The sequence below is a fragment of the Numenius arquata genome, chromosome 1, assembly GCF_964106895.1.
Source record: "Numenius arquata chromosome 1, bNumArq3.hap1.1, whole genome shotgun sequence".
Lineage (NCBI taxonomy): Eukaryota > Metazoa > Chordata > Aves > Charadriiformes > Scolopacidae > Numenius > Numenius arquata.
The window spans coordinates 120,366,338-120,383,657 of record NC_133576.1 but is presented as its reverse complement, the minus strand read 5'-3'; the positions used below and the strand labels follow the sequence as shown (position 1 = coordinate 120,383,657).

The following is a 17,320-nucleotide window of genomic DNA, read 5'->3' as shown; positions in this document are numbered from 1 at the left end:
CCACAGGACTGCCTGATTTAGGGCAGGAAGCAAAATATTTTGTAATAGCTATTTGTTTGGTATAGTTGCATAATAGTATCAAATCTAGATTAAAGGTACTCAATCTGCAACTATTAGGAATCACGTAATCGGCAACCAACCTGCAAATATGTAAACTACCTGAATGAACAGACCAGACCTGTGAGGAGAGGAGGCATTACTTCAGACCAGACGGGTCCTGACCTATGGGAAAAGTGTATGTAAACTCCAGCAATACCCAGTGGCACCTGGGGAAAACAGAAGCAGCCCTCTTTAATTCCAGCTTCCCTCTTTGAACAGCTCTTGAGTCTGGCCATCTCAGCCTCAGAGCCTAAGCAATCAAAGATCGTGGCCATCAGGACCAACCAGGCAGCATCAGATTGACAGTATCACTGTATTTTGCAGGCTGTCTTCTTTCTCTGCACAGTTCCACTTTGCAGCCAGACAAATCTTCCTGCAAAGTACTTGAAGCTGTTTCAGAACATGAGATGAGCTCCAGTGAGTGCTGTTCACCTACCTGGCAACGTGTGTTGTTCAGACCGACAGATAAATACTTCTGAAGTGTTTGTTGCAAGGCCAAATTTTATTTTCAGTTACTAGTATTAATAAAAAACTAGTATTAATAAAAAATAAATGCATTTTCTTTCTTCTCTTCTGTTCCTCCAAGCCTAGGGTTTTGTTTTTTTTTTATAAAAGCAGCTGGAAGAGGCTCTTAAGAGCACTAAATACTTATAGAAGTATGGATAGAGTTTGACCGACATGACCAGAAGTATTTTCATCTCTATGCCATTTGTCAGCTAAAATTGATGACAAATGGTATGGCATTTTCTGTCTATGGCTAGCATGCTCTTAAGCAGGGAATTTATCTATATGAATTTCTTCCTATAAGTAGGAAGGCTTGTCTCTAAATTGGGACATGCTATGCTGAAAATTTTTGTCTAGGAATGCCAAATGTTGCAGAAGCGAGATTAACACAGAGATTTGGCTTGATACAACATGCCAAGACAGTGGGGAGAAAATCTTTTAAGAGCTGAGAACACTCAGCTCCTTTGCTGATGCTGCAAACCAGTGTGAAAGCACTGAAATGCAGCCTGTTTGTTTAGCAGGTGTCATTCACAACAGCAACTATTGTTGAAAAAATATTCTTAGAAGAACTCTGCCAAGATTTGGTGTGCCCGTAATTTGACATCTCTTCCTTTCCTTCTGTTGCTTCACAACATACCTAATTCTAGATATTACTTTCTAAACACATATTCCAGTGTTTTGGTTTTTTTTTTTCCCTAATTAAAAAGATGGCATAACACTGAAAGCAAATGACCAAGGGGCTGAATATGGACATTTCAGCATATGAAACAGAAATAACATTATCCACGAACAGCTATATTAAGCAACAGGGGTATCATAAACCTGCTATCTTGAGTGTTTGCAGAGTGTTTTGAGCTACTTGATTAAACAGCACCTTATTAGTGAAAATTATGATTAATGAGAAGCTTACAACAACAAAGCTCTCTCTGCAAGCACTGCAACAGAAAGAAAGAAATAAGAAGCACATTTCAGATTGGAGTTTCTAAATAAATAATTAAAGTTCCACTGAAAGAGTATTTGGAAGATTTTTATATTATAAAGTTTAGGTTGATCAAAAAGAACACGCACTTTGTGCTATTATTTCTAGGTTTTTTATAAACTTTAAGAGGTTATTGTTATTTCTCTAAATCCAAGTAATATTTTACAACATGATGAGAGAGATGCCAGGGATCAAGGCAAACAGGAGCCCCTGGGATCAATACACTCAACCGAGTCTGAGCAATTTTGTTACTCCATTATGTTCCATAAAGCAGGCTGCTTTCCATCCAGCTATAGCACTGCTCCATTAGAGAAAGAGGAGACATGGTCCTTCTCATTTATTATTTATAAGACAGGGCATGCACAACTTGTCTGACATCATCATTGTCACAGTTAATGAGAAACTGAGGTAATTCAGGTTTTGTGGCATCACAGAAGAGATGAAAAAGCTCTTTTAGGTCTAATGATCCATTTTGCTGCAGAATGGGAGTGCTCTTTAACATATGTAACCAATGATTTACTGTATATAATTGTATATGTCCCAAAGTGGTGATCTTTCCACACAACTACTGCTGTTTAGGGGAAGTCCCCGTGCACATATACATACATTGTATAAACATCAAACAACCGACATGATCTAGAGAGATGTGCTTCGGATTGACAGAAGTAACGACATCAAACCAGAAAGCACTTTTAAGTTATTCAACTCTTAAATCTAATTTGCCTTGGTGGATCAACACCATTAGGCTCAGTTACTGCGTGGCACAGGCACAGGACTGCTGGGGTAACACGAGCCTATGCCAAGAGCCAGGGAAGCGTTTCCAATGCCAGTCCAATATGATCACGAAGGTAATGAGGTGAAAATTACTTCTTAGTGCCTGGAAAGAGACTCCACATCACTCCACGGTGCAAAACAAATGCCCTCCAGCGCACAGCCCGCTCCATCTCTCGCCCAGTCTCGTGGACTGCTCTAGACAGAGAACCTGGTTCAGCACATTCTTGTCCTGGTCCCAGGGCTGCAGGGAGCTGGGTTGCACCCCTGAGCACAAAGGAGAGTGCTAAGGGTCTGAGTAGGTTTTTCTTCCCTAGCTCTCTTATTTAGCAGCACAGATATGGCCAGGGCCTTCAAACTCACATTTGGGGAGTAAGAGAAATGTGAGATGCTGCTGGAGGATTGGGGCAAGCTGGAAACACTGCTGTTACAATAAAACCTCATGAGAGTTGATCAGAAGTGATAATTCATGTAGGAATTGGCCTGGGATGGAGACAAAGAATGCTACAGAAGGAGAAATTTGAGAAGGAAGGGGAAGGTTTACAGGGGGCAGCTGATGGGGAAAGCAAAAGCAAGTCTTGAGAGCACAGTACTGCAACTCCCCTCCTCTGCCAGCAGGTTTCCAGACATCTCCTGACATTAGCAATTTCTTTCATAGTGTGAACTTTATGGAATAGGATTCAGCGACAGCTGGTGCCTACTTGTAAAGCACATCAGACCACTCTGAAGCTACTATCATGTTCTCCAGGATCTCAGCTTACATTAGTCAAAACCTGACAATAATTTTGCTGTTAGTGCTGCAAAGCTCCACCGTGTACTACATATAACTAACGAAGAGACAGGTAAATTAGCCTATCCTAAAACAAGGGACAAGCTGCTCCTTTTGCTTCACTGAAGCTTTAACTAAAACTGGTAATTTAAATACTAACATTATGATTTCATTCTTTATGGAAGACCAGAGCCAGTTAAAGCTCTGACCTTTACTGTTTTCCACCAGCTGTCTCATCTCAAATAGGTGGTGACTGGGATACACAACCAGCTGTATCACTCTCCTCTAAGAAAAAAGAAGCTAAACCTTACCACTGAGAGGAGCCTGGGGTACATTCAGGCCCTCCTGAGAGGTCACCAGATGAGCCCAAAACACCTGCCCCATCGTGTCCTAAGTGTAATCATCACCTGCCAGAAATGCTGCCTTTTATTTTGGTTTCACCTGGGTTGAGAATATTTATACAGGTAAGTTTAGGGAAGACAACCAAGCCTCACTTATTTCTAGTCTGACATTCATGGCTGCTCATTTCTTTGTGCATAAACACATGTAGGTCTTCACAGGCAGTGTGAAACCTTCCTTCCTCACACAGCTCTGGTGTACCTCCATCACAACCACCAGCGTACTTGCTAAAAATTCCAAGCAAGGACTGTCTTCTATTGAGCTGGTTAAAAAGAAGAAAAAGAAAATGCTCATAAACTAGACTATCCTATTTAAAGATTTAGTTCAAGACTGCTAAAATGCAAATATATCCATTAAATACACGCTTATAAGAAAAATCTGAATATGATCTACAGAGAAAAATCTACTGCACCAAATTAATGTGCGACTTGTTATATTTCTTAGCTGAGGCAGAAATAATTGCTGAATAATTGTGTGCATAGCAAAAAATATTGCTGAACTAATTAACACTTATTTCTAAAAAGATTAAATCTTCCAAAAGCTCAAATACTTCAAAATCTGACATGTATTTTTTCAATTATATGCATTATTCCAAGGGTTCATATAAACTAGACAGCTAGACACTGTTTAAACTCTTCAAGAAAATGTTCTTTTGGATGATAAAAACCTACACTTTTGTATATTTTAACATAAAAACTCACCCAGTATTTTAGAAACTGTGCTTTTGAGAGCAGGGTCCAAGTGGTCCCCCAAACATTGCGAAGTGTGATTTTACGTATGTGGTGTATCGATTTTCCTGGAAGTACCCCTCTGCTTCCATTGAGTTTACAGGAAGCCTGAGACAAGCGTGGTCCTGACTTGGGCATCTTAGATACTCCATATTATCTTTTTTTTTATGAATCTGGGCCTGTTGCCCTGGAGGCCATTTAAAAAAAAATCACATCTGAGAAACAGGAAAACAATTAAGAAAGGGAGGGAGAAAGAAAAGGTTTTCCGGTTGGCCCCAAAAATGCCAAATTCACCCTGGTGTAATTCTGCTGAAAACAATAGAAGTACACATGAGCTGAAATTTTCCCACTGTCTTCACACGACAGTAGGCAGCCTACAAAACAATTTTACCTAATTAAATTATGTCATGGTCCTGCACATTTCCAGTACGGGAAAAGAAATTCTCTATGCGGGCTTGGGTTTTTGTATCCTTTTTGTATTTTGATAACACTCAGATGACAATGCAAATGATTACTCTCTTGATCTTCAGAAATGCTGGTTCCAACCAGAGATGCTGCTTGGTGTTGGGAGGGTGACAATCCTGAGAGAGGAGCGGAAGGGGTAAGAACGAACACTAATATATCACAGCCTCAGCATTCACATTCCCTGCTGGAGCGCTCCCTAGGTAACAGTAGTTTGTTATAAGGTCATTAAGGGCTAAATTGCGCCTCTTCTAATTCAGTTTTTTGGCAGCAAGCTCTAAGAAGTTGGTTTGCAAGTATACAGCTGATGGAGCTGTAATACCTCTGAGAACACAAGGTGAAGGTGAGTCCAAAAGCAATGATGGGAAAACCTCCCTGTGGGTTTGTCAGTGTAAGGGAGGCTCTGCCTTATGTCCCCACTGAGGCGATCAGCCTGGTAGGGGCATAAGTGTGTAGTTACCTGCAGTTACATCAGCATCAGGAGCTGCACTTTAGCCAAGTCCCAAAAGAGATGGACAAAAGAAGACTCCTCCTTGCATCATCTACTCACCCTCCTTAACATGACAGCGCAGGCTGCTCACCACAACTACCCCGCTGTTACCCCCCCGGCTACTGGAGTGAGATCTCCCAGCGGTTTCTGCAGCGATTGGGTAAGTACCAAGGCACAAGTGCAGAGGCCATCAAATAGGCGATATTCTTTGTTTTAGAGCAAATCATCATGGTCTTATGCAGTACTTAGATGAAAGCAAACTTAATGTTCTCATAAAATAAGAAGGAAAATACTTATTGCTTAGTTTTTTACTCTGCTGACATGCATAGATTTAGCTACAATTAAAAAAAAATTGCCTGATTACCAAAAAAAATTTGCTGTGAAACACCATGCCATAAACTTGCTTTAGCTCTGCTTTTTTACTTGGTTTTAAAGCTGTACTAGACCATTAGGGCATACGCAGAACAAAAAGCATCAAATGATTTGCTAAATAATGAGACCTTGGATTTCCATAAGAACAAATGTTTACATTTAAAAATACATACAACTACTTCAGCTAGAAACAGACCAAAGATAGGAAAATATTCATTCCTTTGAGTAATAAATCATACTTGGCACTCTCTTTGGGAGAGCTACGTTAAGAACCAGTCTCCCAATGGTAACACACAAAGCTATTGGAATTTCATATGCTTTCTACAATTGCATACATAAGGAAAAAAAATAAGAATAGAGCACTTGGCATGAAGAAAGCTTGTGTAACAAGTAATTCTAGGATTTTTTTTTAAATTAAGTCAGCCGTTGTAGCATGAAAAAACGTATTGTGTATACCCAGTGCTTGAAGGCAGCGCTGAAATTCAGCAAGAGGCCTTTGCACGGGGGGGTGGTACTGCAGCAATCTGCTAGCCCATCTACAGAGCGGACCCCAGACAAGCCATCAGGAAAGGAGAACAAGCTCATGGGTAAAGTCCCATGCTTCACCCGCCCTGGCAGTGCACTGCAGCTTGTGAGTCACCCAAAAATCCTGTAGAGACACAGACAATACAGTTATTTGCCCAAATAAACTGTTAGACGTGTCACAGTCAATGCTTTCTCCACCTATGAGTGCTAAAAGCATCGGGATACCCATAAAACACCTCCCACAAACAACTGCAGTGACCACGGGATCTGCTTATTGAGCTCGTACTTACAGCATCGGCCGGGACAAAGCTCGGTATTTAACTATTTCTTCATAAACTGCTTCCACATGCTTGTCTGCTCATTGTGCCAGTTCTTCCATTGGTTGCTTGTGTTTGACAGCATCTGGCCCGCAAACCGATGCTTTTTTTCCTCCCCCCCCCTCCTCTTTTGCAAAATCAGCAGGCTGCGGAGGGATGCGTGACCACTGCTGCAGCAGCGATGTGCCCAAACCGCCCAATGCAGCAGCCGCTTTAGCTCCCCCTTCCCAGCCTGGGTTTTGCCTTCTTTGTCTCTGGTGCTATTTTTTTTTTTAAAGAGATATGGTCCTGACTAACCTCAGGTTTCAGAAGCACCACACAAACTGCAGGCACGGGGTAGTTGTTAGAGGAGGGTACCGAGACAGAAGGCCAAAATAACATATTTTGAAGAGATGCTATTCCAGGCATACTGTGTATTTCAAGTAAATATCTCCCGTAACTGATCCAATTTTGTGGTTCATTCGGTTTCATTCAAATGTACTTCCTGACATTATGCTGCATTATTTCTTCACTTTTTGCATTTCATTCAGCTTATGCAATAGAAGTAATAGGTTTTCTATCTATTTATTTCATGCTTGAACTATCCAGCTGTGTCAAACAAGGTTTACATTTAAAATGTTCACAATTTGAAGAAGTCCCCTCTGAAAACTCTTGTCTGTATAGAAGTTCTAGTAAATACCCTTACTGTTCTGCTTCTGCCTCTCTCCTTTACCAACAGTGCTCACACTCTTTAGGACTGCCTTAGATTAATTTTGTGAGTGCTGATCACATCAAGACTCAGAAATCTGTGTGCTATCAGTAGCATCCTGAGTTTGGTTTCTCTTTTCCAAGTTGGCACAGGTAGCTGTTGGCACTTGCTCATTTTAAAAGTTCACTCCTTAGGTAGTTCACATTCATACTTCTGTTCTGCATGAAGCAGACCTCAGAAGCATCCGGGATTGCAGATACAACCTTGAACAGAAACAAAGATCGGACTGAACTGTTTAACGCATTTCTAAGATTTTTAGACCTTTAAACTCTCACCTTAGTCACCCATGTTAACCTGCCAGGCTATCCTCCAAGAAAAAGCAAGAAACCTTTCCTTTGAGAGCTCTTCTAATCTTGCCAGTCCTGCTGCTTTGGATTCCAAGTGTCAGAGTGCTCTCTGTCCTCATGGGTCAGGCAACCCACTGCCACAAACACACCCTTCCAACCTCTGTCAGTCTTCACTTAAAATATTATACTAATATAGAACTTCACAAGAACTTCAGGACTGGCCAAAAGTATGAGATTTGGGATTTCTAGGGAATCTGGAGCTCTCTTTTGCTTCTGTAGTCCTTGGCTGCACAGATGATGCACTAGAAATAGTTTGTCTGCAGGGTAATGCCTGCAGAGGCAGAGAAAACAAATACTGACGGGAAAAAAACACAGTGCTATTGCAGCTTCATACAGAGGGTGATTCCTTAGAGAACTCCTGGAGTTTACTATGACTCTGCTGCTTTTGGTTAAAAAAACCTGTTTTCCTGCCAAGGAGCTGAAGCTGTCTTCTCTCATGTTGAAGGTTAAAGTGACACTGGAAACACTGAGGCATCTGGAGCATTGTATAAAATGATATATTAATCTTCCAAATAAAAGAAGCCTGTTTCATGTTAAAGTACATCTGATAGTAAGTGAAATTATTTGTGTTATCACAGCAATAGACCAGAGGAGGCCAACATCCTTATATTTAGAGTCTTGATCATGAAAGGTCAAGAGGTACTGAGCGTAAGCAAGTAACAAAATTGGCCTTACAAGATTGCTTTTTGTAGCACAGAGATGAGGGAAAACACATTTTTCTGGCGATCACATCTCCACTTTGCTGAAGTTCACCACCGTCGCTCAATCCTCTCCAAGTTCAAGTAAACAAAAAGACATTGTAACCAGGCAGAGAGGACTGTTTGGCCAGAAAAACACGCAGTGCCAGTCTCCAAAACATTGCCCCGCTGGATAAGCTCCTGCAGGACAATGATCTCACACAGCTGTCGTGCTGCTCCTAAGTTTAGCTGCCGACAGCGTGGGCTCCGAGGCGGTGGCACGCTGAGAATGACAGCTGGCTCCCCGAGCAGGGCACGCGTGTCGGCTGCGACTGCCCGCGGCTGTGCTGGCCACATAGGTGAGTAGGGTGGCATCAGCTCTGTTTATCAATGTCAGGCCCTGAAAGCAGAAAAAATATCTATATGGGGTGTGGGAATGAAGCCGCAGATGTCACAGGGAGCGTCACAAGGATAGGAGGCAATGGGGGGACAGGGCATTGAAAAGAGAGTGCTTAAAACATATCCTCTCACAAAGTGTTCAAATCCTTTTTAAACAGCAGGCATGAAGAGTCCTCCTTTGAAATTCCCTTCCTGGAGTGAAAAAATAGATTGGGAACTGCTAGCATTATTAGCAATCTTCTTACGGAAGAACGTGCACTGAGGGCAGACCTGTGTCTGGAAACTGAGCTGGAAAGAGCAGCTGGGCTTCCCAGGGAGGGGAAGGTGAAGGGCGAATTTCCCTCCAAGGACATTGTAAAACAAAGGCAAACATATGTATTTGATTGATGAATACACCATCCCAGCTGTGAAAATCAAGTAAAATTAGAAGGCTCGTTGCTGCTGCTGAGTTTGGTATGACTTTTTTTGGTGCTGACATGGGTGAAGAGCAGCCAGCTACTCAAACGGATCACCCATGAGGCTGGTGCCTTATAAAGTTCACCCACCTCTTCCCTCAGCCAGGACCATTCTTCTTACTTCTCTGTCTCTCTTATTTCACCTCCCTTCTTCCCAAATAGGACACCTCCCACATTCCCTGCCACCTCTGGGGTGCTTGTGGCGGAGTGGGGAGAGATGGGCTTCCACTGGGCAGCACCGGGCTGGCAGCAGCCAAAAACACAGGTCACCCCTGCAATGCCCCTGTGCTCCAGGCAGGCTGAGTGAATGGTTTCACCATCCACATGCAGCCCACGGTCGTTACCATAATGAGGGTAACTGAAATCTCCCTCAAACGGCAATGTGTTGCATTTATGTCATGGACCCAGTTCAGAAGTTACGAGGGAGCTTGAACTACTTTTAACTTTGTGGAAAATCTCAGTAAAGGTGACCGAGCCCTTATGAGAAGTATGAAACAAAATTCAAAACCTTTACCACAGCTAATTTTCTTAAAGAGAGCTCTAATTCCTCAACAATTTGATTAAATTTTTCCAGACATTGCAAGATTGCACTCCTCAGCTGTTGGAGGAAAAACGGCAATTTCCTGTTTAATCCATCGCCCCAGCTCTAGGCATTCCCACCTCAAATTAAAGGGGATAAAAATGAAGCTTGGCCATAAAATCTTCTTGCCAAATCCATCCATTAGTGACCAGCACTATGTAACAGCAAAGATCAAGAGGTCTCTTTGAAGTCAGTGAATGTTCAACAGATAACTAATTAGTGACATTTAAAGATAAGACAAATTGTTGATAATCTGAATTATTTTCTTAAAATATCAACAATAGTGAGAGGGGTTTTATCGTGTAAGGTTAAGTATCTGAGACCGCATTAGTTGGATGTTGTAGTAACATCATTTTAATGCTTAGAACAGCAAACAGTTCTGCACAGCCCACTCCAGCTCTCCCAAGTGACTCACGTGTGGTTTAAAGGGGCTGCAGGGAAAAGAAGTTCAAAAAAAAAAAAAAAGAAGAAAGATGGGAAAGAGGTGATATAACTGAAAATTGTCCAGTACTGTGAATGCCAAGACTGCCAAGTTTGACTCTTTTTAAGTTAAAATAGTGATTTCTGCATTTTGTAATTGATCATATCTGTGGTAGACCTCTTATTAACCTTGATAAAAAGACAGAAATTTTAAAAATTAACAGTTCTAGGCTGTCATCCAGGGTGATTAAAATACCATCTTGCCCAGGCTATTACTGCCATAACAATTATAATGCCAGCAAGGCCAGGCTATTAGTGTTTGGGTGATTAAAATACCAGCTTCATCTTCTAGAGGCAGACTAATTAGTGTGTTGCCAGCACAGGTTGTTAGTGTTAGCACCACCAATGGTGTGGGATTGTATAGTCCTTTGAGAATTTAATTTAGGCTCAGATTAGCTTCACATGCTGCTTTTTCATTAACTATACTTTTCATAATTGAAATATATATGCATATTTCAAATATTCATGGAATCATAAGAAAACCATGTTTTGGTGCATATGTACCCCCATGATAACGAAAATGTAACATATCATCTGGGTAGGAGGAGTCTTTTTGTAAAGACTGGATTATCAAGCAAGAATTCCAAGTAGGGAAATTAAAACAATGATGATGATGTATTCATCCTCTCTAATTAAAATATAAATGCCAGCTCTGTCAGTCCATGGCATTCAGCCTGGCCAGAGCCTGACCAACCCCATTTGCCCAGGGCAGTAGATGTATTAACTACTGCAGTGCACTGCAATCCTCTCTGCTTCCTTGAGGCAGGTGGGAAACAGCTGATGTGAAGAGTTGGACGGATAAGGGGAGAGCAACAGACATCATCTACCTGGACTTGTGCAAAGCATTTGACACTGTCCCGCACAACATCCTGGTCTCTAAATTGGAGAGATATGGATTTGATGGATGTATCACTCAGTGGATAAGGAACTGGCTGGACGGCTGCACTCAAAGGGTTGCAGCCGACAGCTTGATGTCCAAGTAGAAACCAGTGTCAAGTGGTGTTCCTCAGGGGTAGGTACTGGGACCACTGCTGTTTAACATCTTTGTTGGAGACATGGACAGTGGGATTGAGTGCACCCTCAGCAAGTTTGCTGACAACACCAAGCTCTGTGGCACAGTTGACACGCTGAAGGGAAGGGATGCCATCCAGAGAGACCTGGACAGGCTTGAGAGGTGGGCCCATGTCAGCCTCATGAAGTTCAATCAGGCCAAGTACAAGGTCCTGCGCCTGGGTCAGGGCAATCCCAAACACAAATACAGGCTGGGTCGAGAATGGCTGGAGAGCAGCCCTGAGGAGAAGGACTTGTGGGTCTTGGTTGATGAGAAGCTCGACATGATTTGGCAAAGCCTGCTTGCAGCCCAGAAAGCCAACCGTATGCTGAGCTGCATCAAAAGAAACATGGCCAGCAGGTCTAGGGAGGTGATTCTGCCCCTCTACTCTGCTCTGGTGAGAACCCACCTGCAGTACTGTGTCCAGCTCAGGGGCCCCCAATATAAGAAGGACATGGACCTATTGGAACGGATCCAGAGGAGGGCCACGAAGATGATCAGAGAGTGGAGCACCTCTCTTATGAAGATAGGTTGAGAGAACTGGGGCTGTTCAGCCTGGAGAAGTCTCCAGGGAGACCTTATTGCAGCCTTGCAGTACCTGAGGCGGGCCTACAAGCAAGCTGGAAAGGGACTTTTTACAAGGCCATGTAGTGATAGGATGAGGGGCAATGGCTTCCAACTGAAAGAAGGTAGATTTAGTTTAGATAATAGGAAGAAATTTTTCACTATGAGAGTAGTGAGACACTGGAACAGGTTGCCTGCTGAGGTTCTGGATGCCCCATCCCTGTAAGTGTCCAAGGCCAGGCTGGATGGGGCTTTGAACAACCTGCTGTAGTGGGGGGTGTCCCTGCCCATGGTGGGGGGTTGGAACTGGATGCCCTTCAAGGTCCCTTCCAACCCAAACCATTCTGTGATTCTACGATTCTATGACACGAAGCGTTCAAATTCAGGAGATGGGCTTTTTCTATGATTAATACTGGCTACACCAATGGAGGGGCAACACTCTACATTAAGGCCACAGAGGCCATGGAAGACGCACTGTCAGAGACCTCAGCTCAGGCTCCCCAGGGTGGGACCATGAAGAACCAGGTATGCAGAAGCAGATACTTACCAGAGGCTGAAACCATGTCACAGCGGGTAATTGGGCTGCAGTATTCAGAGTGTGAGTGTAAAACTCAGAATTGCATCTACATTGCTTCTTAGGAACAGGATAGGATTAATATCTATGCACGTATATATACACTGTACTATATATATTCATATATGCATATTGACCATTTACTGCTATTTTTTATTTCCTGACTTTTAATCAACTGTCCAAATATCCATGCATTCTTATCCTGTGACCATTTATAATTATTTAAAAACCTTTGGCGGTGAACTCATGCCTTTGGAAATCTAGATAGACAGGATTTCCAATATCTCTCTATGCTGATTCTCTCAATTCAAGTAGTTACATGAGGTGTGATTTGCACTTAAAAAATTCGTGTTGACTTTTGCCCAATGTCCTGGTTATTCACATGTCCTCTAATTTTATTCTTTAATAGACATCTTGTGAAAGTGTCCTGTACAGCCAGTACAGAACATACCAGTCTGTAGTTCCTCAGCTCCTTCTTGGAACCCTTTCTGAAAAACCGTCTCATGAGTCGCTTTCCAGCACTGTGGGAACCAAAGGGGTTTGGAGGAGAAATTACAAGCATGGACAGTCATTCAGGTATTTCATTCCTGAGTTCTTAAATGAACTTATTTTTGAAAACGTCCAGGTGAAACGTCTGGCTCTGGTAATTTGTTACTCTTTATTTTAGTCCAAGGGCCCTGAAGAAAGACTTTAGGGCCCTTGGACAGCTAGTTAAGGGATCAGGAGCACAAATTGTGTTCTCCTCCATCCCACTACTTGCAGGAATTGATGAGGGTATAAACAGGAAGAGCCAGCAGATTAACTCCTGGCTCCAAGGCTGGTGTCACCGTCAGAACTTTGGTTTCTTTCGTCATGGGATGATCTATAGGACATCAGACCTGGTGGCAACTGGTAGGGCAAGCCTTACCCAAAGGGGAAGAGGAATACTGGGACAAGAATTAGCAGGGTTCATTGAAAGGGCTTTAAACTAGGGTTGAAGGGGGATGGGGATGAAAGCAGGATTACTAAAGAGGAGCCTGGGAGCAGATTACCAGTGCCAGTGGGTAAAAGTGCTAGCAAGGTCTTGTGGCCTGTTGCCTCAGTAGAGGTGGAGGATCGTAACCCATGTGGTGATGACATGAGCCCATCCACAAGAAGGGTCGGAAGGATGATCCAGGGAACTACAGGCCTGTCAGTCTGACCTCGGTGCCTGGGAAGGTGATGGAACAGGTCATCCTGAGTGCCATTATGCAACACATGAAGGATGCCCAGGTGATCAGGCCCAGCCAGCACGGGTTCATGAGGGGCAGGTCCTGCTTGACAAACCTGATCTCCTTCTATGACAAAGTGACTCGCTTGGTGGATGAAGGAAAGGCTGTGGATGTTATTTACCTAGACTTTAGCAAGGCCTTTGATACAGTGTCCCACAGTATTCTCCTGGAGAAACTGGATGCTCATGGCTTAGATGGGTATACTCTCCGCTGGGTTAAAAACTGGCTGGAGGGCCGGGCCCAGAGAGTGGTGGTGAATGGAGTGAAGTCCAGCTGGCAACCGGTCATGAGTGGTGTCCCACAGGGCTTGGTACTGGGGCCGGTTCTCTTCAACATCTTTATCAATGATCTGGACGAGGGGATCGAATGCACCCTCAGCAAATTTGCAGATGACACCAAGTTGGGTGGGAGTGTTGATCTGCTGGAGGGTAGAGAGGCTTTGCAGAGGGATCTAGACAGGCTGTCTGGATGGGCTGAGACCAACAGGACGAGGTTCAATAAGGCCAAGTGCTGGGTCCTGCACTTGGGTCACAACAACCCCAGGCAGCGCTACAGGCTTGGGGCAGAGTGGCTGGAGAGCTGCCTGGCAGAAAAGGACCTGGGGGTGTTGGTCGACTGTCGGCTGAACATGAGCCAGCAGTGTGCCCAGGTGGCCAAAAAGGCCAACAGCATCCTGGCCTGTATCAAGAACAGTGTAGTGAGTAGGACCCGAGAGGTGATCGTCCCCCTGTACTCGGCACTGGTGAGACCCCACCTCGACTACTGCGTCCAGTTTTGGGCCCCCTACCACAGGAAAGACATTGAGGTGCTGGAGCAGGTCCAGAGAAGGGCAACGAAGCTGGTGAGGGGTCTGGAGCACAAGTCTTACGAGGAGAGGCTGAGGGAGCTGGGGTTGTTCAGTCTGGGGAAGAGGAGACTGAGGGGAGACCTTATCGCTCTCTACAACTACCTGAAAGGAGGCTGTAGAGAGGCGGGGGTCGGTCTCTTCTCCCAAGTTACAGATGATAGGACAAGGGGTAATGGCCTCAAGTTACACCAGGGGAAGTTCAGGTTAGATATTAGGAAATATTTCTTTACTGAAAGGGTTATCAGGCATTGGAATGGGCTGCCCAGGGAGATGGTTGAGGCACCATCCCTGGAGGTATTCAAGAGAGGAGTTGACATGGTGCTCGGGGATATGGATTAGTGTTGGGTGGTGTGGTGGTGTGTGTGTGGGTTGTGTGTGGTGTGTTGTGTGTGTGTGGTGTTTGTTTTTTTGTTTTGGTTTTTTTTTCATTGGTTGGACTAGATGATCTTAAAGGGTCCCTTCCCTTTAAGGCAGCTACTCCGTGTAGTTTCCATCTGGAAGGATGCCAGCATGGAGTTTTCCCTGTGCTCTGTTGTAAACATGGATGCAAATAGCAGACTCAGCTTTTTCCTGCTATGAGCTTATTTTCTTTGTTTACCATGGAGAGACTTTTTGGGAAGTGTCTGAAAAAATTTGTAGAATTAGTTTTGTGCTTTTGCAGGTTGTTCCTCAGTAATCAGCTGAGAGCTGTGACACTTCCAGTTTTGGTTTATTTAAGAGAAGATGTTTCACCTCAACATGGTAGCCAATACCTTCTTAAACATGATATCACACAGAATGTAAGATAGGCATGAGCTGGCATTAATCATTATGTTCAACAGTCAGAGCAAAGTCATATTTAATACATTATTTACCATGATTTAAATGCTGCAGAAATACACTCAGGAGAGAAAGATGAAAAGACCCATATGTAGCAACTTCCACACACCTCAACGGATATTAGTAAAGCTGTGGAAAACATTTCATGGATCTCTCATCTCTCTCTCTCTGGTGCCTGCTCAGTGGGGATCGTGACAGAACAGAGGAGCTGGCTGTGTGAAATGAGGGGTGTTAAAATGGGTTTTGAAGACAGACTGGTGGCGTGAGTCAGACTGCAATGTCAACAAGCCTGCACCCTGCCTCCACCCTGCAGTCAGACAAAAGATTATTAATTACTGTAATAGATAATGATAAAAAATATATGAAACATGCATATGTTACGTTATGTATATTTTCTATATATAAATACATAGAATGTATTTTTATGTATGTTATTTATAAATATGTTTCTTTCAAAAATCCACAAAATCATTTGATGATCATAATCATTATCATTATCATAAAGGTTGTTGATGACCATTATCTGTTGGTGTGGTACAGCCATGAAGAAGGAACATGTGATCTACAGGAGACAGAAAATGGGAAGTTATTAGTGAGTGAGAACTATTTGCAAGAGTCTACATGATTCTGATTTAACCCTGATCAATCAAGATGCTGAGAAGATGCAGAGAACAGATTCAGAGAAGCCCTAGCAATACAGTTAGAACACAACATTCACCTTGAAAGAAGAAATTAAACCTGCTTAAATTTGTTTATCAAAGGAAGGTGAAGAAAAAATATGACTGATCATCAGCAATACCCATGGATAGCCAGAAAGCAGAAAAAGTTTTTAAGCTACTAGATCATATTTTAACCTACTAGACAGACCCTGGGCTACATCAAAAGAAGTGTGGCCATCAGGCTGAGGGAGGTGATTCTGCCCCTCTACTCCACTCTTGTGAGACCCCACCAGGAGTGCTGTGTCCAGCTCCGGAGCCCTCAGCGCAGTCAGGACACGGATCTGTTGGAGCAAGTCCAGCAGAGGGCCACAAAGATGATCAGAGGGCTGGAGCACCTCTCCTATGAAGACAGACTGAGAGAGCTGGGGTTGTTCAGCCTGCAGAAGAGGAGGCTCTAGGGAGACCTTATAACAGCCTTTCAGTACCTAAAGGGGGACTACAGGAGGGATGGGTTGGCCTAGATGATCTCCAAAAGTCCCTGCCAACCACCCACAATTCTGTGATTTCTTGTCAGCATTCTTGTAAGTGACTTCAGATTCATTAATGTTCTCACTTTTCAGTTTTCTCACCATCACTGGTTTCAGATCTACTTATCATGACACTGCACCTTTCAGGCTTGCCAGTTTTCCTCATTCAGGAGCTCCCGCAGAGCTAATGGAACATACATTTTGGTGGACTTGCATATTATACTCACACAGGATGTTGGAGCAGACACAGCTCAATTTTCCTGTGCTCTGAACCAAAAGCTATTTAGCTGTGATTACCACAGTCCTGGTCCCAAGCTATTAAGCTCTGCTGAGAGGCGAAGTATATTAGCTTAGGCTGGATGCCACATAAACACTTGGAGCAGGGAAAGAGTGAGCTCATGTTGGTCTGCAAAAAATCATGCAGCCATATCTATTGCCTACATGCATGGATTTATTTCTAATTAAATTTTGAAGACAACACCAGATGGGGGGGATTAGTGAACACATTTGAGCACAGGCCATTCACAGGGACCTAAACAGGCTGGAGGAACGGTCCAACCTTATGAAATTCAAGGATAAATGCAAAGTACTGCTCCTGGAAAGGAAGAGCCCTGGCTTCAGCACAGGCTGGGATTGCCTGGCTGGGGGCAGCTCTGTGGAGAAGGCCCTGAGGGTTGGTGGGCAACAAACTGAGCATGAGACAGGTGGGTGCTGGAGCACTGCCCCTGTGAGGAGAGGCTGGAGGAGTGGACTTGTTCAGCTTGAGAAGAGATGCCTTCAAGGAACATAACAGCAGCTTCCAGTGCCAACAAGGAGGTCATTGAGGAGAAGGAGCTGGGCTTTTCACAGCAGTGCAGGACAGCAGGATGAGAGACAGCAGGCTTAAGTTGAAATAAGAGAGGTTAAAACTGGTGTACTGGTTTTGGCT

At 43.7% G+C, this 17,320-nt stretch overlaps 1 protein-coding gene across 1 annotated transcript in view; it reads right to left on the bottom strand.

Annotated features, from left to right (window-relative positions):
* The window catches only part of SACS (sacsin molecular chaperone), a 64,986-nt gene extending 58,382 nt beyond the window's left edge, over window positions 1-6,604 (bottom strand). The window contains exon 1 of the mRNA XM_074147319.1: window positions 6,389-6,604. The gene's annotated coding sequence lies outside the window, so the exon portion shown is untranslated. The remainder of the gene's footprint in view (window positions 1-6,388) is intronic.
* Between the last annotated feature and the right edge of the window lie 10,716 nt (window positions 6,605-17,320).